General features: G+C 40.3%; 1 protein-coding gene and 1 pseudogene across 3 annotated transcripts in view; both read right to left on the minus strand.

Annotated features, from left to right (window-relative positions):
• Positions 1 to 24378, minus strand: part of AP3B1 (adaptor related protein complex 3 subunit beta 1) — a 405767-nt gene that overhangs the window by 291665 nt on the left and 89724 nt on the right. The window lies entirely within an intron of this gene.
• LOC119508351 lies at positions 8871 to 18121 on the minus strand (annotated as a pseudogene).

Consider the following 24378-nt stretch of genomic DNA (forward strand, 5'->3'; position numbering starts at 1 on the left):
ATGCCGGAAATATGCAACATGGCCACCAGGGCTGATGCAACAACAGCTTAAGTTACCCTCAGCCTTCTTTACGGAAGTAGTTCGCGCCAAAAGTGCTAGTTCGCGCCAAAAGTGCTAACCTTACATCTGCCATCTACCCTAGCAACAGCAGCCACCAATCCTAGACCGCCACGAGCCCTTGCTAGCCACTTCCCCTTCTCCTAGAGTATATATGCTCTGCCTCTTCAATAAAATTTTGCAGCTTGATCAGAAACCTGTCTTGCTGTCGTTCCTCGCGTCTCTTGTCCCATACCATTCCTCCCTCACAGGATTCGGAGTCTCCGTTGAACGTCCCGCGGGCCGGGACAAACTGGCGCCCAACGTGGGGCTCGGAGTTCTGTGAGAGACGGAACGCCGCACTCAAGGAGAGAGGCCTCTCACACTCACCGCACCCGGGATCGCCGCGGGGAAGCGCGCTCGCGAGACAGATCCGTTCAGCAGTCGATCAGTGCCGGCGAAAGGAAGAAACGGAAAGAAGAAAAGAAAGCAACAAAAGGTAAGCCCCCACCCCCAACATGGGACAAGCAATCTCCCAACATGAATTATATATTAGTCAGGTCAAACAATCGCTCAAGGCACGAGGAACTAGAGTTAAGAAAAAAGATCTCACGCGCTTTTTTGATTTTTTGTTAAAAACCTGCCCTTGGTTCCCTCAAGAAGGTACTATAGACCACCAATGCTGGCTAAGAGTCGGCGACTGTTTAAAAGATTATTCCCGGACCTTTGGTCCTGAAAAGGTCCCGGTTACTGCCTTTTCTTATTGGAATCTAATTAATGGAATCTTAAGAGTCCATTCTTTAGCTCCAGACATTCAAAACCTCTGCAAAAAAGGAGAGGAAGCTTTAAGAGAGCACTCTCGTCCCGCTTCAGCATGCAGCTCAGTAATTATTAACATACCTGAGGATCCCCTAAACAAAAACCCCAACAGGGATAGGCCAAATACCCCAACCAGTCAAGGTAGTCTATCGCCCGATCAGCACAATATCGAACCAGAGGTTAAAATTTCTCCCTTTTTGGAGGAACCGGAGGCTAAAATCTCTCCCTCTTTGGAGATCAATTCCCTTCCTCCGTTTCGGCCACCCCCTTACGCACCCGATTTTCCAAAACCATATTTTCATTTTTATTCAGTCACGTCCTTACCTCAGTTCCGCGCTTTGGAAGAGGCCACAGAAAACCTCCGGCTACACGCCGATAACTTTAGAGAAACTTTTAATCAAGAGCAGCTGCGAGCCGCCAATTTGCTCACCGACCTCCGGTCGGCAACTCAGAGCGTTGCAGCCCTTGTGCTTCCAGAAAACGCCCACTCATCACGTCCCCATTGCGCTCACCACACCTACGCCTTTCCAGTTACACATAGTCAAACCCAAAATGGTGCCGCCAGCTCCCAAAATGGCGCTGCCAGCTCCCAAAATGGCGATTCTAGTAGCGAAAGCGAGGAAGAGGAACAATCAAATCCCCCTAGTTCTAACGAAGAAGAACAGGAAGAAGCTAGTACTACTTCAACAGTTAAATATAAAAAACTCAGTTTAAAATATTTAGAAAAATTAAAAAAGGCAGTGAGTGATTATGGCGCTACCGCCCCCTTCACGCTCACCCTATTAGAGAGTCTCAGTGAAAAAGAACTCACTCCTAACGATTGGTCCCAATTAGCCAGAGCTGCCCTGTCCGGCGGCGATTTCCTGTTGTGGAAATCCGATTATGAAGAGCATTGTAAAAAGTATGCCACCCGTAATGCCCGTAAAGCCACCTCTAAAACCTGGACATTAAACAAATTTTTAGGTCAAAGCCCCTACCATCAGAATAATAAACAGGCTCAATTCCCCCCAGGTCTCTTAGCGCAAATACAAACGACCGCGCTTAGAGCATGGAAAAAACTTCCGCAAAAGGGTGCCGCCACTGCCTCTCTTGCTAAATTAAGACAGGGACCTGATGAACCGTACAGCGAATTCCTTAGCCGCCTGCAAAACGTGGCTGAGCGCTTATTTGGGGCCAGCGAAAACGAAAGTGATTTTATTAAACACCTAGCCTATGAAAATGCTAACGCTGCCTGCCAAGCAGCAATCCGCCCCTTTCGTAATATCAACCTTAATAATTACATAAAGCTCTGTTCTGGCATTGGGCCCACTCAAACTCTTGGAATAGCCATTGGTGCCGCCCTTCAAAATTTTGTAGTGCAGCATAAAAATTTTACGGCACAAGCAAAGCCTCCAACATGCTATAACTGTAAGCAACCTGGCCATTTTTCAAAAAATTGCCCCGTGCCACAAACCAGTTCCTCCTTACCCATTACTAATAAACCCCCATTGCCGCCCTCTATTTGTCCCCGCTGTAAAAAGGGGTTCCATTGGGCATCTGAATGCCACTCTAACGCAGACATTAATGGCCAACCCCTTAAGCCTAAGCTCCAGGGAAACTTCCAATGGGGCCGGCCCCAGGACCCAACCAGAACAAACCCAGGGGCAATACGGTTTGTTCAGCCATCCCCAGTCGCAGTACCTGCACTCCCAACTATAAACCACGCTGCTATATCGCAGACTTATGGAGAGCAACAGCAGGAAGTGCAGGGATGGACCTCTGTACCACCTCCAAATCAATATTAACCCCAGAAAACAGTCCTCTCCTCATACCAACGGGAGTTTATGGACCACTGCCCCCAAATACCTTTGGCCTCATCTTAGGAAGAGCCAGTACCGCCCTTCACAGGATTCAAATCACCCCAGGTGTGCTGGATAATGATTTTAAGGGTGAAATAAAAATAATCGCAGCCACCTCAAGCAACATTGTCTCTATTCCTCCCGGCACCCGAATAGCACAGCTTGTAATCCTCCCCCTTCAATGCATTAATTCAAACTTCAAAAAAACCCAGCGTCCCACAGAGGGCCCTGGATCTTCCGATATTTTTTGGGCACAGCCAATATCCCATAATCGACCCATCTTACGATTAAAATTAAATGGTAAATCATTTGAAGGTATTTTAGACACAGGGGCTGACGCCACAATTATATCCTCAAATCACTGGCCTAAATCCTGACCTCTCACGGCCGCTGCCACCCACCTACAGGGAATAGGAGAAGCCACAAATCCTCTACAAAGTTCACAAGCCTAAAATGGGAGGATGAGGAAGGGAACGCTGGTACAGTTATACCATATGTTATCCCCCATCTCCCCGCTAATCTATGGGGCAGAGATATCTTAACTCAAATGAAAGTTTTTATGTGCAGCCCTAGTGATACAATCACTGCTCAAATGCTCAAAATGAATTTTCTCCCTGGCAAAGGCCTAGGCAAAGCTAATCAAGGAATAAAACTGCCCATCTCTATAACACCTAACACAGGTAGAACAGGACTTGGGCTCCCCCAAAATTTAGCCTGATGGCCATTGACATCCCTGTACCCCATGCTGAAAAAATTTCGTGGAAATCCATAGAACCAGTATGGGTTGATCAATGGCCCCTGACTCAGGAAAAGACCCTAGCGGCTATAAAGTTAGTACAGGAACAGCTTAATGCCGGACATATTGAACCTACTCAGTCCCCTTGGAACACTCCTATTTTTGTTATAAGAAAAAAATCAGGTAAATGGAGACTGCTACAAGACTTGCGCGCCGTAAACAAAGCCATGGTACCCATGGGGGCGCTGCAACCCGGTCTCCCTTCACCAGTTGCTATCCCTATCAACTTTTACAAAATAGTTATAGATTTAAAGGATTGTTTTTTCTCCATACCTCTTCACCCAGAAGACAGGCAATATTTCGCCTTTAGCGTCCCTCAAATCAATTTTCAAGGCCCTATGCCCCGGTTTCAATGGAAAGTCTTACCACAGGGCATGGCCAATAGTCCAACCTTATGCCAAAAATTTGTCGCTGAGGCCATTAACCCTATCAGACAGCTATGGCCACAAATCTACATTCTTCATTACATGGATGATGTCCTATTAGCAGGTGAGGACGTAGATAAATTACATTTTTGCTTTCAAGACCTTCTTAAAAATTTAACAGCAAAAGGTCTTCAAATAGCCCCCGACAAGGTACAAACCTCAGACCCTTTTTCTTATCTAGGGTTCGAACTTTGGCACCAACAAGTTTTAACACCCCGCATTCAATTGCGAACCTCCCATTTGCTAACGTTGAATGACTTCCAAAAACTCTTGGGAGACATTCAATGGCTTCGCCCCTACCTAAAACTACCCACTGAAACTCTCCTACCACTCTTTAATATTTTGAAAGGAGACGCAAGTCCCTCCTCTCCCCGAAGCATAACTCCAGAGGCAATGCAAGCGCTTACCATCATAAATCAAGCTATCCAAAATCAAACTTGCTTTCAAATAAACTACCACCAGCCTTTAATTTTTATAATTCTTAATACAATTCACACGCCTACAGGCGTATTCTGGCAATCCAATTTAAAACAACCAAACGGGCGAGGCCACCCACTACTCTGGGTTCACCTCCCAGCTACTCCAACAAAAGTGCTCTCGCCATACGTTGCTCTTACAGCTGCCCTCATAATTAAAGGCCGGCAAACTAGCCGCCAACTGTTTGGAAAAGATCCCAATTCCCTTATTGTCCCATACACCCAAGATCAAATCCATTGGCTTTTCCAAACCAGCGATGAATGGGCCATCGCATGCTCTTCATTCCTAGGCGATATTGATAATCATCACCCAAACGACCCATTAATCCAGTTTGCTAAAATCCATCAATTCACTTTCCCAAAGGTCACTAAAGCAAAACCCATAGACTCTGCTACCTTAGTCTTTACTGATGGTTCAGCAAATGGGACCGCAGCATATGTCATCCAGGGTCAAGCATTTTCCGTGCGCTCTCCCTATACCTCAGCTCAACTTGTCGAGCTCTATGCAGTCCTGCAGGTTTTTTCCCACCTTCAAAACCAACCTTTTAATTTATACACTGATAGCGCGTACAGAGCTCAGTCTGTACCACTATTAGAAACAACTCCATTTATCAAACCATCCACCAATGCAGTCCCCTTATTTTCAAAGTTACAAAAATTAATTCTCAAACGGCAGCACCCCTTTTTTGTGGGACACCTCCGTGCCCATCAAAATCTACCAGGTCCTCTTGCAAAAGGCAATGCGCTAGCAGATGCTGCCACTCAGTTAATATGCCCCAATCTCTGCGATTCTCTAACCTTAGCTTCCCAAGCCCATGCCCAACACCACCTAAATGCAAACACCCTCCGCCTAAAATTTAATGTTACAAGGGAACAAGCAAGGGAAATTGTTAAAGCCTGCAAAAACTGTGTAACCCAACTGCCAGTCCCTCATTTAGGAGTTAACCCAAAAGGGCTTATCCCAAATGAAATCTGGCAAATGGATGTCACACACTTTGCCAGCTTTGGGCAACTCAAATATATTCATGTTTGCGTTGACACATATAGTGAATTTATTCAAGCTAGTTTGCAAACAGGAGAAGCTTCAAAACATATTATCTCTCATTTACTGCATTGTTTCACCGTTTTAGGCCAGCCTAAAACCATTAAAACAGATAATGGACCTGGGTATACTGGAAAAAACTTTCAAACATTCTGTCAGCAATTGCAAATTAAGCACATTACGGGAATACCTTATAATCCCCAAGGACAGGGAATAGTAGAGCGAGCACATCGCACCTTAAAAAATGCTCTGTGCCGCTTAGCCGAAAGCACTCTCAACCTCACAAAACAACGTCCCCAAGACTTTTTACATCATGCTCTTTTTGTTCTTAACTTCCTAACTCTGGATGATAAAGAGCAATCTGCAGCCGACAGACATTGGCATCCCAAAACACAGATGCAACAAGCCACTGTTATGTGGCGTGACCCCTTAACGTCAAAATGGAATGGGCCTGACCCCGTTATCATTTGGGGATGAGGCTCTGCCTGCATATATGACCAACAAAAGGAAGGCCCTCGCTGGCTTCCAGAAAGACTAATTAGACATATTAATCCTCCACTGTCAAAACAAGCCCCAAAATCCCCCCTTCCCTTTAACAATAACCTTTCCAGGGAACAAACCCCTCCCTGAGAAAAAATTTCTCTCCTTTTTTCTCTTCCAGCACGTCGCCAACTTTGCTGTAGCCTGCCCAGAACACGCCCAACCTACGTGCAGCCGGCAACCAAAAAAGGCCCAACTTACAGGTGTTGCTGGCCTAGGCACCGGAACCGCCTCTATCATCCTCCAACGCCAAGGCTTCTCCCACCTAGGAGCTGCTATAGACAAAGATTTAGCCCGCAATGAAACCTCCATCACCCATCTTGAAAAATCCCTTACGTCCCTATCGGAGGTTGTTCTCCAAAACAGGAGAGGCTTAGATCTGCTTTTCCTTAAGCAAGGAGGGCTTTGTGCTGCACTAGGCGAAGAATGTTGCTTTTACGCTGACCATTCTGGCATAGTTAAGGATTCCATGACCAAACTTAGGGAAGGAATTGAAAACCGCAAACGTGAGCAAGAAACCCAAGGAGGTACCTCCTGGGGGCTTAACGGAATTCTCCCTTACCTCCTCCCTATATTAGGCCCCTTTATAACCATACTCCTTATAATATCTTTTGCACCTTGGACCATAAAAAAAAAAATAATACAGCTAGTTAAGGACCAAGTTGATTCTGCCCTAGGCAAGCCTATTCAAGTGCATTATCACCGGCTTCACCTCGCTGACCAAGGTGTGGATCCAGAAAATCTGCCTGCTACCCACCCTTTCGGGTAAGAAGGCCCCCTCCTACGGGAGCAGCATATAACTCGAAAGTATGCTTCTAGCTTATGCTATGATTGGTACCGCTGGGTGCGAGGCAAAGCACTGCAAAGGAGGGCCAAAACAATTAAAGGCCATTTTCGAGCTCCTTGAGAAGTATGCCTCATTAGCATAGGGGTTTGCTCTGCACAAATTCCCCTCCCCAGAAAAACAGAGCCACAAACAACTTGGGGAATTAGGCCTCTACTTCCCCCAGCAGGTTAATGCCAAAAGAATGCTCGATCAGCATTCTTCCTCCATCCTTTTGAAAAACAAAGGGAGGAGATGTAGAGGGCGATTAAGGTAGCATGTATAAAATCCACCCTCAGCAATGCCGGAAATATGCAACATGGCCGCCAGGGCTGATGCAACAACAGCTTAAGTTACCCTCAGCCTTCTTTACGGAAGTAGTTCGCGCCAAAAGTGCTAGTTCGCGCCAAAAGTGCTAACCTTACATCTGCCATCTACCCTAGCAACAGCAGCCACCAATCCTAGACCGCCACGAGCCCTTGCTAGCCACTTCCCCTTCTCCTAGAGTATATATGCTCTGCCTCTTCAATAAAATTTTGCAGCTTGATCAGAAACCTGTCTTGCTGTCGTTCCTCGCGTCTCTTGTCCCATACCATTCCTCCCTCACAGGATTCGGAGTCTCCGTTGAACGTCCCGCGGGCCGGGACAGGTAAGTTAAAGAATGTGTCATTTACTAAGATGAAAAAGATTGGGGAAACAGCAGGTCTTTTTAGGGGATGAGGAAACAGGAGTTTGTTTTTAGGTATGCTGAGAAAGCAGTTGAATATATGAGAACAGAGACTAAATTAGAACACAGAAGAGAGCTCTCTGACTGGTGTCATGCATTTGGGAATGGATGAGATCACTAAAGGAGAACATATAGACAAGACAAGTAGACTGAGAGTCAAGACTTCTACAATCCTAAATGTTGACATTATGGAGAAAAAAAAGAAACCATCAAGGAAGTGCAAAGACTCCTAGCTCAGTTTGAAAAGGAGCAGTCCCTCCTAATGGGTCTCCTTATATCTTCGGATAATATATTTCTCCTGTCCCTTCTCCCTTCTATTTTAGGTAAATTCCCTGTTCTTGTCCTTCTTTCCCCAAAATGCACAACACAGGAATTGAGGGGAGAGGTTTACAGTTCAGCCACATTTGGGTCCTGTGGGGACAATAAAATTTATAGGTGGGCAGCATAAGGAAATATTTCCTTTTTTGTTTTTATTTTATTTGTTCTTATGTTTGAAAAAGCTGCAGTATCAATGATGCTGCCCTGTTAAAATGACTCTCTAGATGAGGCGAAAAGGGAAGCTAGACTCTTAGGCAAAAGATAGGTTTCATGTTGAGTGACCTAACGAGGCAGAAGTTGAGGAGGTGTCAAAGGATCATTTGTAGCTCTCAATTCTCCCAGGCCCTAACCATCCCCACCACAAAGCTTACATAGCTTCTACTCAAAGTAGAGATCAAATCCCAAAGTCTTCCAAAGAATATTCACTGGTTGTCTGCATCTAATTGAAGGAGATACCAGTTTCTGCTACCTATTCTCTAATTTATACATAAGGTTTTTGTTTGGTCTTCACTCTTTAATATTTTAATTTTTATATTAACTCTTTGGCTTTATCTGAACAATTCTTTAGTGCTTCCTTGTGGGATTACTAGAAAGAGAGAGAGAGAACCAAACTTTCACAGTCTACTAACAGTTAATATTGTACCAGATCAAGTAAAATTTACAAATCTTACAACCATATAGGTCTTTTTAATCCCACCTCCCCACTAAACTTTATATTATAGTTGTCATATATATGATATCCACATCCTTGGAAAGCCTCTCAGACAATGTGATAACTTAAGAAGAATGAAAGCAAGTCTTTTATGTTTACCGAGATAGTTACCATTTTAATTAGTTTCCCTAATATTCATCTGCCATCATTTCCCTTCAGCCTGAAGAATTTCCATTAGCATTTCATAAAGCAGGTCTCCTGGCTGTCTACATACAACCTTTCCCATTTAAAAGAAAATGAAAATAGAATGTATTTTATTTTAAATGGGCAATATAGATGAAGTGCCAAGAATTAAAGTATAACCTTAAAGCTTTAATTTCACACTTCAATATAAAAAGCAATAATTCTGAAAATCATGAAAACATGAAATAACTACACAGAAAAAAAGGAAATTTAAGTTATTTCATTTTTGTCCTTAATATTATATAGTGAAAACAGACATACTTACAACTTCAGTCTTCAGATGGCATATTTCATAAGATCATTATTCATTTAAAATAGTACAAAATGTTTACAAAGAACATTAAATTTCACAGTTGTTTATAAAACAGTACTTGAAAAAAAGAAGAGTCTCATCAAGAAAGATGATAAGCTATGAATATAAAATATACCACAATGTTTAAAACCTCATAGCTTTCTACAGGAAAATCATTACAAAAACAAACTTCCTGGAAAAAAAATAATTAGCATTAGAAATTTGAAGTGTAAACTTTATATATGAATTCATAAAGGAATACATTTAAACTTGCAGCACCACATAGTCATAATCTCTTCTGTGGAACTCAATAAAAATGATGTACTTTTTAAATACACATACATCAAAACTAAAAAGTTAATTTTTAATTTCCCTTTATTGGGAACTTTTGATGCACTTTTAGGTTTTGGTTCCCAAAAGGCATTTTTTTTTTTTTTTTAAATTTGAGAAAGGTTTTATTTACACCGATTTACAAGATGTGGGCTGTATATAAGACACTCATGGGATAGATGAGGGACTGGGGCTAGCAGGAGCACATCTGTTACCACCCGTAAACCTATGGGATGAATGGAGAGATATGTTCCTGGAACTTGGAAGGAGTAAAATTCCTATAGAGTGGGTCTATGGAGGGTGTGCCAGTTTGATGTATTATGTCCCCCAAAACACCATTATTTTGATGTAATCTTGTGTGGGCAGACGTTATCAGTGTTGATTAGACTGTAATTCTTTGAGGGTTTCCCTGGAGATGCGCCCCACCCAACTGTGGGTGATGACTCTGGATAGTTTCCATGGAGGTGTTACCCCATCCATTCAGGGTGGATCTAAATTAAATCACTGGGGCCATATAAATGAGCTGACAGACAGAAGGAACTCAGTGCAGCCAAGAATGATATTTTGAAGAGGAGCTACAGCCAAAAGGGACACTTTGAAGAACACAAAGGAACTGAGAGAGGAGCTTCAGCTTACAGAGACGGCCTCTGAAAGCAGACTTTTGCTCCAGAGAAGCTAAGAGAGGACAAATGTCCCAAGAACAACAAAGAGTGACATTTTTGAGGAGCTGAAGCCTAGAGAGGAACATCCTGGGAGAAAGCCATTTTGAAACCAGAACTTGGAGCAGACGCCGGCCACGTGCCTTCCCAGCTAACTGAGGTTTTCCGGACGTCATTGGTCATCTTCCAGTGAAGGTACTCGATTGTTGATGTGTTACCTTGGATGCTTTATGGCCTTAAAACTGTAACTGTGTAATCAAATAAACCCCCTCTTATAAAAGCCAATCCATTTCAGGTGTTTTGCATTCCAGCAGCATTAGCAAACTAGAACAGAGGGGCACAGCCAGTCTGGAGGAATTCCCAGGGTGGGAACTAGGAAACTAGATGCCCCAACCTCACTGTTCTCCCTCCTTCTGGGGCTCCCTATTGGCAGAACTCAACTGGCCAAAAAGGGCAATGGAGCCTGTTGCTATAACCTATGCAGCTCAATTACAGAGCAGAGGGCAATGAATTGGAGGGTAAACAGGAGGTATCTGGTAAAGCAGAAACAAACATTACTTACTACAGCACAGTTAAGTTACCTGTCCCTGTCCCATAACACAACCATTTCTTTTTATCCCTAGCCCTCTTATGAAGTGGTCCTAAAATGCAACAAAGACCAACAATGGAGTGTGTTATGGATGAGGGTAAATCATCAGAAATTCAGAAGTAGAGTCAAACAATACTTGTTGTTTGACAGGTTTTGTTATAGAATCAGGGATGGAAAAGGGGTTCTGAAAAATTGTCCTGCATATATGTAGGGGATTTCAAAGACAAGTTTTCTTTTTTTTTCTTTTTTTTTACAAGTTTTTCTTTGTACTATTAACAGCTGTCATGTAAAGAACAATAATAGACCCCGGGATGAAATTCAAGCCCCGTCACTGAATTTGGGGTGAGAAAATAGGCTTTCCTATCACTTACTTTAAGTGAGGGCTTAATTTCAAATTTTTTACTGATGGAAGCATATGAGTGTTAGCTCAACTGGCCATTCACTGTTTGGCTTGAAAGTGATTCTCCTGAACTCTGGCATGACACCTTTCCTCACTTTTTTTTTTTTTTAATTCAGTTTTATTAAGATATATTCACATATCATACAATCATCCATGGTGTACAATCAACTGTTCACAGTACCATCATATAGTTGGCATTCGCTATCCCAATCTATTTTTTGAACATTATCCTTGTACCAGAAAAAGCAAAAATAAGAATAAAAAATAAAAGTAAAAAAGAACACCCAAATCACCCCCCACCTATCTTACATTTAGCTTTTGTCCCCATTTTTCTACTCATCTATCCATACAATGGATAAAGGGAGTGTGATCCACAAGACTTTCACAATCACACTGTCACCCCTTGTAAACTACATTGCTATACAATTGTCTTCAAGAGTCAAGGCTACTGGGTTGCAGTTTGATAGTTTCAAGTATTTACTTCTAGCTATTCCAGTGCATTAAAACCTAAAAAGGGTTATCTATATAGTGTGTAAGAATGCCCACCAGAGTGTAAAGAGCTTACAATCTAGGGACCATTCCAATACGCATTCCCCTGATAAGCTGTGCTCTAAGATTCAATTCTGAGTTTACACATTGTAGTTAGTCCATATTGGTGAAGCATTATAGTGTTAGCCTTTGTTTCTGGCATCGTTCACTCAAAATGCGGCCTACAGGATCCATTCACCTCGTTGCGTGTCTCACAGCTTCACTCCTTCTCCCAGTTGCTCAATATTCCATTGAATGCATACACAACAGTTCACCATTCTGTTCCTCAGTTGATGTACCATTAGACCACCTCCACCAATAGCAAATTATACATACTATGTCCATAAACACCAGTGTGCAAATGTCCATTCCTGTCCCTGCTCAGATCCTCCAAGTAAATGCCCTCTAATGATGTTGCAGGACCTTATGGCACCCACCTACTTAACATCTTGTGGAATCACCCCACTGTCCCAGGGGGCATTTTTTTTTTCCAAATCTTGAAGCTGCAGTTCTGTCCAGCTTGCCAGCCTTTTCCTTGTCTGCTCTCTTTTTGATTGTTCATGTGTACTCTGATTCTTTCCCATTCCTGCTTTACTGGATATTCCTTAGGATTAATTCCATGAGTTGCCAAATAAACACAAGACACTGAATTTAATGTGTATACAGAAACTAAATCTACTTTTGTTTGTTCAACTCATTTCCAGAAACAGACATCATGGTCTTGAGCATCACATCCATAGCACCAAAACAACTCTCAAATGTTGATAAATATTCATGAATTTAGATAATCTTCATTAATTTCTCCACCTGCTTTTATGACCAACTCACTGGCCTTTGATTCCAGTCTCCTGGAAAGAGGTTGGATGGTGGAGTTGTCAATTCTGGTTGTTTTTATGGTAACTAATTTTGGGTTGTATCTGGGAAATTTTTAACGTGATTTAATGTAGACTTTAGGTCCTGTTATATTACTGTGGAAAACACTGATTTTATTTGTTAAAACAGTCTAGCAATCCAGTTAGGTTCAGACCACGAGTGCTTTCTCACTTTCTGTAAGTTCCAATCTCAGTTCAGTCTTCAAACACTCCAGGCTATGTTGCCTTGGGTCTGTCTTGCACATCCAAGAGTGAATAAAGGATATGTGCCCATCCCCTGCATTAACAAAGAACCTTGTGCATACATCTTAGAATTTACCAAGAAATTAATGGTCATTGTCTGTTAATATATATCATCTTTGACTCAATCATACACTTGCCCAATACAGAGACATAGTCTTATTTATCTTTTTGATCCCACCACTCTGAATGAAGTAAAAGTCAAAAAATGTTGCTGATCTTAATTAGGAAGAGAAACTATATATACACCAACTAGATTACCAAGGATGATGTGCCATAAGGGAATGAGAACTTCTAGCTTGAAACAGACATATCAAGTGACTAAACTGGCAGCTGATCTGGACATTAAATAATTTGTAGAATGTAAAGATACACAGAAAGGGGAAAGGGCTCTTCAGATGGAGGAAATATTAGAAGCAAAGATAAAGTGGAAAGAAAGAATGGTGAAAGAATTGTGAGAAATCCAGTTTGGTTGGAGGAGAGTATTCATGAAGAGAAGAGGAAAAAAAGCTAGAAAGATTATTATGTGAGGAGGAAGTTTCAGTTAAAGGGTAAGAGTGTGGGTTCATTTAAAGTGTATCATGTGTGTATGTGTGTGTGTGTGCATGTGTGTGTGTATATATATATGCATATACACATTGATATACAATATATTTATGAATATCTGGAAAATTAACACATATATAGCAGTGGAAATTAAAATGGCACTCTCCACATGACAGAAATTTCAAGAAAGTTCTACATGATGTGGTTCACTTGAGATAATATTTTGGAAAACAACCATCCAACCATTAGTTACCACCTGGAGAACAAGTGGATATGGAACACGCTTCACAGAGTGTAATTTACTACCTAATCATAAGTAGACCTCTATTACCTACTATTTAAGCATAAGTGGACGGAGAATCCCAGACAGACTCTTGGATCCCCATAAATTATTCCTTCTAATAGCTTCAGAGAGGTGCTCTGATGCCAGCATACTGAACAGCATACCACAGTATGCTGACACGGCGGGGCAGGGGGAGGGTGCAGTGAAAACAAATACTGCCATTGCTGACACTCAAAGGAGACAAATGTGCCAATTAAAAATATAGAGAGAAAACACAGCTCTCAGGATCCTTACCCTTGGGGTTATCTGTTCTTCCCACCATATTCTCTACACACATTTAGTTTTTTAATAATTAAATAGTTAATATAAATGCTATTCCCTTTTCCCCACAACTGAGCCTGAAAGTCTTGTTCCTAGCAACCTGGACAGTCTACCACAGAACCAATCTAGACTAGCAATTCTGGGCAAATATAAATGCCTCTAATGCCCTCTAAAGATAACCTAAAAGGGAAAAAAAAAATCACTGGGCATACAGAAGCAATTCCATAGCTTGAAAGAAGACGACTTATTGAAAAAGTAAGAGCAAATTCTCTTTGACAAAGACTTGATATAAAAGACAAAAAACTTAGGGAAATAACCTCCAATTCATAACCTTAATGAGATCTGAGGAGACACGGAATTTTTTGGAAAGAGAACTTTGGATTCAGAAAGATAGTTTTCTGATAAAAATATCATTAACAATTTTTAAATATAATAGGAGAGGGTAGGATACTGTCCCAAATTAAAAAGTGAATTATAATCCCAGCTCAAAAAATTCTACAAAAATTTAAGGGTAGTTAAAGATTGTGACCTAACAGTTTTATTCTTAAATAACAGATTTTTCACGCAGAAAAAAAGAACAGAAACATGTACAGACATGCAAGGACTCAGAATGAAAGGTATCTACATTTCCTCCCTAAAACAAACAAAACAAAATGCTACTGAAAGAAATACGTCAGCCACTTGAAAATGAACCAATACTCTAGAAAAAAAAATGAGGAAAAGTGATTAAAATATAAAAGCAACAGGCAATAAAATGAGTGAGACAAAGATCAAGCCTAAAGAACAACTCTGTCAATAAGATCATGATATTTAAAATAAACACCTAAAATGATTTTTGAAAAGCAAGATTTTCTTTTATTTTTTAAATATTGAATAATAATCTGGATCCAAAATGCCACATTTACTTTCTAAACTCTGGAAGAAGAAAAGAAGAAACTGTACTTTATTTCTTAACAATTTTAACAGATGTCAGTCTTCACAGTAATATAGGTGGGTAGAAAGTTCAAAATTTTAAATTTACAAATAACTACTGGATAATTTATAGATAAACAGAAAAGTGAAAGAAAGTTAGAGAGAGGAAGGAAGAAAGGAAAGAAGGGATGGAGGAAGAGTGAGACGGAAGGAGAAAGGGAAGGAGGAAGGGATGGAGGGAGGACAAGCAGGCAGGCAGAAAGGAAGGAAAAGTCTTACAGTTATGTCCCAGGAACAACTGTGGCTTTTAACAATCAGCAGCCAAAAATAATTGGAAATACAGAAAGTGAACTGACCCTTGATTTATATTCCTAAAGTCCACCCATGCAAACCTGACATAAAACCCACTAAGGTTCTATAGGAGTTATATCTCCAGTAAAAACTCAGGCCTGGTTTACCAGTAACTGGTCCTAATGCATACCAACATAGTAGGAAACCTTGGCCCTTTAAGCAATTTTCAACAATAGAACAAAATATGCCAGCACCAACCACAAGTTGGATCCTTTATAGTATAAACAGAACCAAAACATTTTTGTTGAAGAGAAGGAGACATACAGTGAGGACAGGCAATCGGTGTGGAAAGATTCAGGCCAAATTTTTATTACAATCATTATCTCAAGACAATAAAAATTACGGTTATTAGTTTCTTCTCATACATACCTTCTCATTTTCTTCATTTATTCTACCACTTGTATCGGGCTTAACATTTTTAAAACACTGTTTAATCTAAAACATCTGAAATTTTGAAATTACTTTTAATTTTCTTAGAGTCAATAATATTCCACCAAAAATACCCTGTAATATGTATGTCTATGAAGGAAAAAATAAATATAAAGAATTCTAATTAGGAATTTTCAGAGTCTCCATTACCAAAGAAGGGTTCAAATTTGCTCATTATCTCATAAACACAATGACAAGTAAACTAATCCAAGAAAAATATTCAACATCAAACACTTAATAGAAGATAATACAGCAAAGATTTTAATGCACCAGAATATCCCATTCCTCCATGTTCTTTGATGCACTGGGGCCAGACTTATTAGTGTTGATTGGGTTGGAATTCTTTGATTGAGTGTTTCCATGGAGATATGACACAATCAGCTGTGGGCAAGACCTCTGAGTGGATAATTTCCATGGTGTTGTTACCCCACCCATTCAGGGTTGGCCTTAATTGAATCACTGGAGTCCTGTAAAAGTGTTCAGAGACAGAAGGAGGTGCTATAGCCAAGACGGACACTTTGAAGAAAGCACAGGAGCTGAGAGAGGAGCTGAAACACAACCTGGGATCAGCAGACACCATGTGCCTTCCCAGCTAACAGATGTTTTTTTTTCTGGACGCCTCTGGCCTTCCTTTGGTGAAGGTATACTTGTTGACGCCATAGCTTGGACACTTCTATGATCTTAAAACTGTAACTCTGTAACCAAATAAACCCCCTTTATAATAGCCAATCCATTTCTGGTATTTTGCATAATGGGCAGCATTAGCAAACTGGAACACCGTATCATAAAATGAAATAAAGATCCACTTTAAAAGCAGGCATTTTAACAAAACAATACATCTCAAATTCTCCTTAGTTCACCACAGCCCACCAACCCAAGATAAAACATGGACACTGGCAAATACTTTTCAGAAATGTCAAGAAAAATAACGTATGTGTATTTCAACTTTATTTCTGCCGTGTAACAACTGACCACAAGATTTTGAACTAGGTAGCTTTTCTCCTCTAAGGATGCTTTGATATAAATGAGACTTTATTCAACATATGAAACATTGAAGATATTACCCCAGGAGTCTAAAGAAGCCTCAGATATTACCAAAGAAAGATAATAAAATAAACTGTGACTATCATTATGGTTTCTCACTGCTAGCTACTGTTGCCAATATTCTCTTCTGAATCATAGGACTACTGACTGTGAAAGATAGCCATCTGTGCACTGCCAGCATTTTGATTTATTTTAGAATGTAATGTGGTAAAACAAACATATCACACAAAAAATTCTGAAAGTTTAAAATTTAGAAATGTTTAAAAGTTAGCTACAAAGCAAAAACTTTAAAACTACTCTGTGATCATGTAAGGTGGTTTAAAAAAAAAAAAAACAAAACTATTCAGGGCTCATAAATCCCAAAATAGGAATTCGGATTTTAAAAATTACATTAAGAACAGAAATTTTGAAGTCAACATTAAAACTCTGCTGATTAACCTCCAGTAAACTACTTCTATCCAAAAAGGTATTCTGAAATGATACATACACAAAGACACACATAACATCTAAATTTTCCTCATGTATAGGACCATGGTCTACTTCTTTGGCAGGAATATTACAGAAGGTATGCTGGGTTCTCACTGCACCCTATTAAATGAGGCAAAAATTCACTTTGATTACTCGATTAAGGAGGCATCTACCAGGCTTCCCTACCTTAACGTATTCTTTTCTCCTTTGTAATTAATCAACATTTCATAGGTAACTTCCTTCAAACTATGTCCAAATTCCTCAGCAAGCTTTCAATTCAAACATTTATTTATTTACATTTGTATGACTTTAGGTTTCCTATTTTATTCAGTGGGTTATAATCCGTTACTATCCGTTTTTATTTTGAGGCTTAAATTGTCCCAAATTTGGCAAGTGGAAACCTGGTTTCTGAGTCCTTTTCTCAAATCCTTATCATGTCTTGAGAACTTTCTTCATTTCTGACACAAGTTGTTCAGGGTTCATCTATTATGGTCCTGGCCCCAGCCTGAAATCAGCCATTTTTCCAGGGGCCCTGATTCCTTTTAATGCAAAACTGTTTTTAGAAGCCAAGATCTGGGTGCAAGCTGTGCTCATTACTATTTGGGTGTCCCTAAACCCAAGTATATACATATGGGGTGTGGGGTGTTTATGTGTGTATGTGTATGTATGTTTGTACACATATATGTACAGAAACAAATATACACACAACACATGTTATGTTTAGAGTTTTATTTCTATATCTATATGCCTATATCCAGATACCCATAGCTAATAAAAACTATGAGTTCATACCAATACCGCCAATTTAAAAGCAATACCACAGGGCTCATTTTAATTTTTTCCCATTCCGTATTTGTAACCCCCTTCTCCAACAGTGAGAAATCTGGCTTCTGTTTTCCTTCATATACTTACTTATTTGATCAATTCCTCTGTTTGTAATGAAGCTAACATCTATGCCACCACTCCGACCCCCATACTGTAATCCTCCTCTCTTCTACTCAGTTCTGCCCCCCATTCCAGAATATACCTTGCTATGATTCCAACACCTATACAGGACCACCCCTCCACATGAATGCCCTCTTCCCTGTTCAAGCTCTCGAAACCCTTGATGGGACAAACCATCTTCATCACCACTATAACTGCCTATCTTGTTCTCCTCCATCCTAATGGTTTTAGGACTAAATTGGCCAGTAAAGGGATAGGGAAGAGGAGAAGCTATACACTGTTTATAAACTCACACACAAAAAAGTAAATTACAATAAGCAAAAAATTAAATTAACCACATCCTCTAACCACAATACACTAACACTGAGAAATATAAACAATATAAACATATAGAAATAGAAAACTTTAAATTGGTAGACATATTGCTTTAAATAACTCTTCAAAGAGAACAAACTCAATAATAGACTATTGATTAATAAGCCAAACTGGGAATACCTTTTAACAAAATCGGTGGAATTCCACTGAAACAGTTCTTGGAAAATAGTAAACAGATATTTTATTAAAACATAAAGCAAGTTTAGTTGTTAACTGAACTTCAAAACGAAAAAGCAAAATAAACTAGTTAAAAACAGTAAATGACAAAAGTAGATCTAATCACTAAAACCAAGATGATTCTTTTAAAAAAACAAAAATATTAACAAATAAGACAAAATAAAGAAGGCAAAATCAAAGAAATACATGAAACTTTAAATTATTAGGGAAAACTAAATACAACTTGATGCCAAAAAATTTGAAAACCAAGCAATATGTGCAATATTCAAGAGTAAAAATAAATTATCAGAGGCTTCCAGTTAACCAAAATGGCAGTGTAGAATTCTCTGGGGCTTTGTTCCCCAACAGAAACTTTAAAAACTAGCAAAAGGGGGAGAAACTAAGATGGCGGCTAGGTGAGACAGGGCAAAAAACAACTCCATGAAAAACACTACATAAAAACCAGAAAGTGACCCAGAATACCGGTTACAGAGATGCACCAGCTGGACGAGTTCTGCTAGTATCACAGGGGCCGTATACTTGGTGAAACTGGGAGTCTGCATTCTGAAAGGAGTGAGTAAGCTAGCTGGAAGACCCGCAGCTGCACGGCGTTGTGGAGAAGTCAGGGCTTGGCATTTGGAGACTGACTGGCTCTTTTTTTTTTTTTTTTAAAAAAAGGGAAAAACCCAGGAGCAGCTGCAGTTGAGGGAGTGGGAACCACGCAGTAAAACACAGCAAGTGGGGGCTAGGCCAGCCTCTCGGTGTCTGGCCTGGAGGATAGTCCGCTGCAGATACCTTCAGGGCCGGGGGAACAGAGGGGAGAGCCAGAAGCTGAAAGAAACCCCGCGGCTTGCAATTGGCTCCCCAGAGGACTGGATAAACTCCTGCCCGGGGCTGTGCCCACAGCCCAGAGCCCCGCCAGTTGTCCCGGAGCTGGGAAGGAGGAACTGTGCGAGGAGGAGGGGGTTGAGACACCCCATTTGGTCATTTTTGCTTCAGGCTGAGAGCACCGCTGCACGGTCTGGCGGCCCGGGGCTTCCCTTGAGGGACGGCGCGCACTGGTGACGTAGCACGGCATTCCCTCGGCTGAGCTCCTGGAGGATCGAGGCTGGGAGGGGGGACCCACTTGGAGAACCCAGGGACGCTACACCAAGTCCAGTGGTTTGTGGGACAGCGAGAGAGAGGGTCTGGGGCTGAACTGAAATAAAGGCTTAGACTCTTGCGGCAGCCTTGAATCTCTGGGAACCTGGGGGATTTGAATATTAAAGCTGCCCTTCCTCCCTGACCACCTGGACACACACCCCAAATTCAGGGCGGACGGCTCCAGCAACACACCCAAACTGAGTTCTCCAACTGAACCCCACAAGAATCATTTCCCCACACACCGAAGGAACAAGGTTGAGAACTGACTTGAGGGGTATAGGTGACTCGCAGACACCATCTGCTGGTTAGTTAGAGAAAGTATACATCACCAAACTGTGTTTCTGAAAAATTAGATCGATATCCTCTTTTTTTTACAACTTGAAAGAACCCTATCAAGCAAAACAAATGCCAAGAGGCCAAAAACAACAGAAAATCTTAATGCATATGATAAAACCAGACGATATGGAGAATCCAACTCCAAACACACAAATCAAGATATCGGAACAGACTCAGTACTTGGCAGAATTAATCAAAGAACTACAATCAAGGAACGAAAACATGGCAAAGGATTTAAAGGACATCAAGAAGACCATGGCCCAGGATATAAGTGACATAAAGAAGACCCTAGAAGAGCATAAAGAAGACATTGCAAGAGTAAATAAAAAAATAGAAGATCTTATGGAAATAAAAGAAATTGTTGGCCAAATTAAAAACACTCTGGATATTCACAATACAAGATTAGAGGAAGGTGAACAACATCTCAATGTCCTAGAAGTCCACAGAACAGAAAATGAAAGAACAAAAGAAAGGAGAAAAAAATCAAAAAAATCAAAATGGATCTCAGAGATACGATAGATAAAATGAAAGTCCAAACTTAAGACTCATTGGTGTCCCAGAAGGGGAAGAGAAGGGTAAAGGTCTAGAAAGAGTATTCAAAGAAATTGTTGGGGAAAACTTCCCAAACCTTCTACACAATATAAATACACAAAGCATAAATGCCCAGCAAACTCCAAATAGAATAAATCCAAATAAACCTACTCCGAGACATATTCTGATCAAACTCTCAAATACTGAAGAGAAGGAGCAAGTTCTGAAAGCAGCAAGAGAAAAGCAATTCACCACATACAAAGGAAACAACATAAGACTAAGTTGTGACTACTCAGCGGCCACCATGGAGGCGAGAAGGCAGTGGCGTGACATATTTAAAATTCTGAGAGAGAAAAATTTCCAACCAGGAATACTTTATCCAGCAAAACTCTCCTTCAAATTTGAGGGAGAGCTTAAATTTTTCACAGACAAACAAATGCTGAGAGACACTGCTAATAAAAGACCTGCCCTACTTCAGATTCTAAAGGAGCCCTACCAACAGAGAAACAAAGAAAGGAGAAATAGATATAGAGAATTTTAACGGACATATATAGTACCTTACATCCCAAATCACCAGGACACTCATTTTTCTCTAGTGATCATGGATCTTTTTCCAGAAGGGACCATAAGCCGGGACATAAAACAAGCCTCAAGAAATCAAAAAAAAAAAAAAAAATAACAAAACTGAATATACTCAAAGCACATTCTTCAAACACAATGGAATACAAATAGAAGTCAATAATTTTTGAACTGTAACTGCACCATTTACTTCCTACATGATATAAAATACACAGACTCTAATGACAAATCAGTGGTTTTGAACTCAATGTAAAATATGTAATTTTAGACAACTATCTAAAGGTAGGGGAATGGAGGAGTATAGGAACATAGTTTATGTGTCCTATTGAAATGAAGGTGGTATCAAAGGAAAATAAGATTGTTATGGATTTAAGAAGTTAATTTTAAGCCCCACAGTAAACACAAAGAAATTGTCACAGAATATAACCATAGAGATTAAAAGTAGAGTATGGGTTAAGAGAAATGGGGGAAGGGGCAATGGGGAGTTAAGAAATGAGTGTAGGGTTGCTGCTTGAGGTGAAGGGAAATTTCTAGTAATGCATGGTGGGAAAGAGCATTACAACATTCTAAAGGTGATTAATCCCACTAATGGAAGGCTAGGGAGGGGGTGGAATGGGAAGATTTAGGCTGTATATATGTTTCCATAATTGAAAAAAAAAAAAAAAAGACAGTCTAAATAGATGACAATTGAATGCCAAGGATGAACCTGGATGGGATTGGGGGATGGAGGACAGGAGGCTCAAAGGGTCACAGTTGAGACATAAGGAGAAGGAAATATAGAATGTAAGCTTTGTATCATTGTTGAATCTCTTGTACTTCTTGGCTGCACTTCATGGGACTGCATAAAAGAATGTTCTTGTTCATGGGAAGTGTATATGTGAATTATAGTGTTTGTTCAAGGGTGTGAGCAGCTAGCTCTCGTATGTTCAGAAGACAGAGCAATAGATGGATGATAGCGAGGGAAAGAAACAGTGATGTGACAGCATGTTAAAGTTGGCGGATTGGGCTATCGGGGGAGGGGGGTCAGGGTATGATGGAATTCTGTGTATGGGGTTAGCATTGTTTTTGCAACTGTTCCTATAACTTTGAATTTATTTCAAAATAAAAAAAAATTAAAAAAAAAAAACTAGCAAAAGAGGCAGAGCCATCTTCATAAGAGCTTCAGAAAACAGGTAGAAAGTTGTGATGAAATGGCCAAATCAAGAAAATGCAGCTTAACAATAGTTGGAGAACCTACTACTCTTGTTGGCCCCTTAGCCCACACCTCCATAGTGCAATGTGGTGCTGGCAGGAGCTTCTGTTGTTGGTCCTGTTCTAGAAGGAGCTGTTCTAGAAGAAGCAGAGTAACCCCTAGGCACATACTCGGGTGCCTGTATGACAGTACCAATCTATTAGGCAGCAGCATAAAGCAGTATAAAGAAATGAAGATCTCCACTAAAGGTAACCACACGGGTAATTATAAATGCCAGTATTATTGTACTGTATTTTTGGTATTAACCCACTTTTTACATCTTAAAGGTTCTAAAATGAACATACATAAAAAGTAATGATGAATCTATGGTTTAGAAGACAATGTATAAAGATATAACTTGTAACAAGTACTACAAAAAAGTGGGCCAACATTGCACTAAATGAACATAGTTTGTATACGCTATTAAAGTTAAGTTGGTAGAGTAACACCATCAACATGATGAGGAAACATGCCCCCTGAAAAAACCTTCTCAGAGATCAATGAATATAAGGAGAAATTCAACTTGCTTTGAACTCAGGAGGATGGTAAAGACTGGAGAAGTATTCCGCAGATGCTAAATCGAAGAAAGATAAAAATACCAGGTAGGAAACTTCCAACCCTGAACAGCCAGTCCTCTTCTACCCCCTCACTCAGTCCTGCATAGCTCTGGAGTTCTCCAGAGACAGTGGCCTGGTCCCTCCCACAGGGGAAATAGACTACAGAAGAACTCACAGCAGTGAGTTAGAACCCCATGCATATCCAGACACAGGGAATCAAATCCGCAGAAACAAGGGTGGAACACAAGTCGCTGAGGAAAGCTGCATACAAAAGGGATCCGGTGGGATAAACAGGGGTACTTTTTGCCAGCAGGACTCCCTAAAAGCAAAAGGGGCTTTTCAGGAGTAAACCACCTTTCTGGATTGATCCCAATGCCTCACTAGGGCAGGATACACTAATGGAGATGAAACCAGAAGCAGAAAAGCCTCACAAACAAAAGAAAAGCAGGGATTAAACTGAACTGCTCTAAGACTGGAGGGTACCAAAACTGAAAAGTGGAAGGAAAATGGGGCACTGAGTGAGGGAGACAATTAAACAAATCACAAGAGCTGGGGTGAAAATTCTGCACAAAAACAAACATAACAGAGCAAAATTCCCAGAGAAGGAAGAGAGGAAAGGAAGCTTTCTCCTCGAGGTGAAACAACTGCACAAAAAGTGCAATTATAAAAATTGTACGATATATGCAGGGCAAGACTCAGATGACAGGGCACTTAGAAATTCTGATCAGTTAAATTTGGGCTATTACAAAGGTCCAGAATAAGTTGGACCAAGTAACAAAGAAGAGCCTTAACACAAAGCCAATCAACAATAAAGCATTAAAACAATCAATAATAAAACATTAGACAAGAGGGAGAAGCTGACCTTCAGAACTAACTCATCAAGATACTCAGATTTTAAATATCAGCAAAAAATTAGAAACCATACTATGAAACACGAAGATATGCTTAGTCAAGGGAAAAAATTAAAACTTAAGAGGAAACAAGAGAATTTGGAACAATTAATCAAAGGAGTTCAAACAAATCTCCTAAATCAATTCAAGGAGTTGAAGAAAAATACACATAAAGAGACAAAGGATATTAAGAAGACAAGACAATGTGTGAGCAAAAATAATTTGAAAATATAAAAAGAAATGTAACAAAAATTATGGAGATGAAGGGTACAATAGAAAAGATTAAAAATACACTAGAAGCATAAAAGAGCAGATGTGACCAGGCAGAAAAAAGAATCACCGAACTAGAAGACAGGGCACCAAAATCATACAGTCAAAAGAATAGATAGAGAAAAGAACAGAAAAAATTGAGTTTGAGGTATCTGTCTGAGGTATCTGAGAGACAGCACGAAGCACACAACATACACGTCATGGATGTCCCATAAGGAGAAGAGAAAGGAAAAGGAGCAGAAAGAATATTTGAGGAAAAAATGGCCCAAAATTTCCCAATTCTTATGAAAGATATACATGTCCAAGAAGCACAATGTACTACAAACAGAATAAATCCTAATAGACTTATTCAGACACATACTAATC

The sequence above is a fragment of the Choloepus didactylus genome, chromosome 13 (assembly GCF_015220235.1).
Source record: "Choloepus didactylus isolate mChoDid1 chromosome 13, mChoDid1.pri, whole genome shotgun sequence".
Classification (NCBI taxonomy): domain Eukaryota; kingdom Metazoa; phylum Chordata; class Mammalia; order Pilosa; family Megalonychidae; genus Choloepus; species Choloepus didactylus.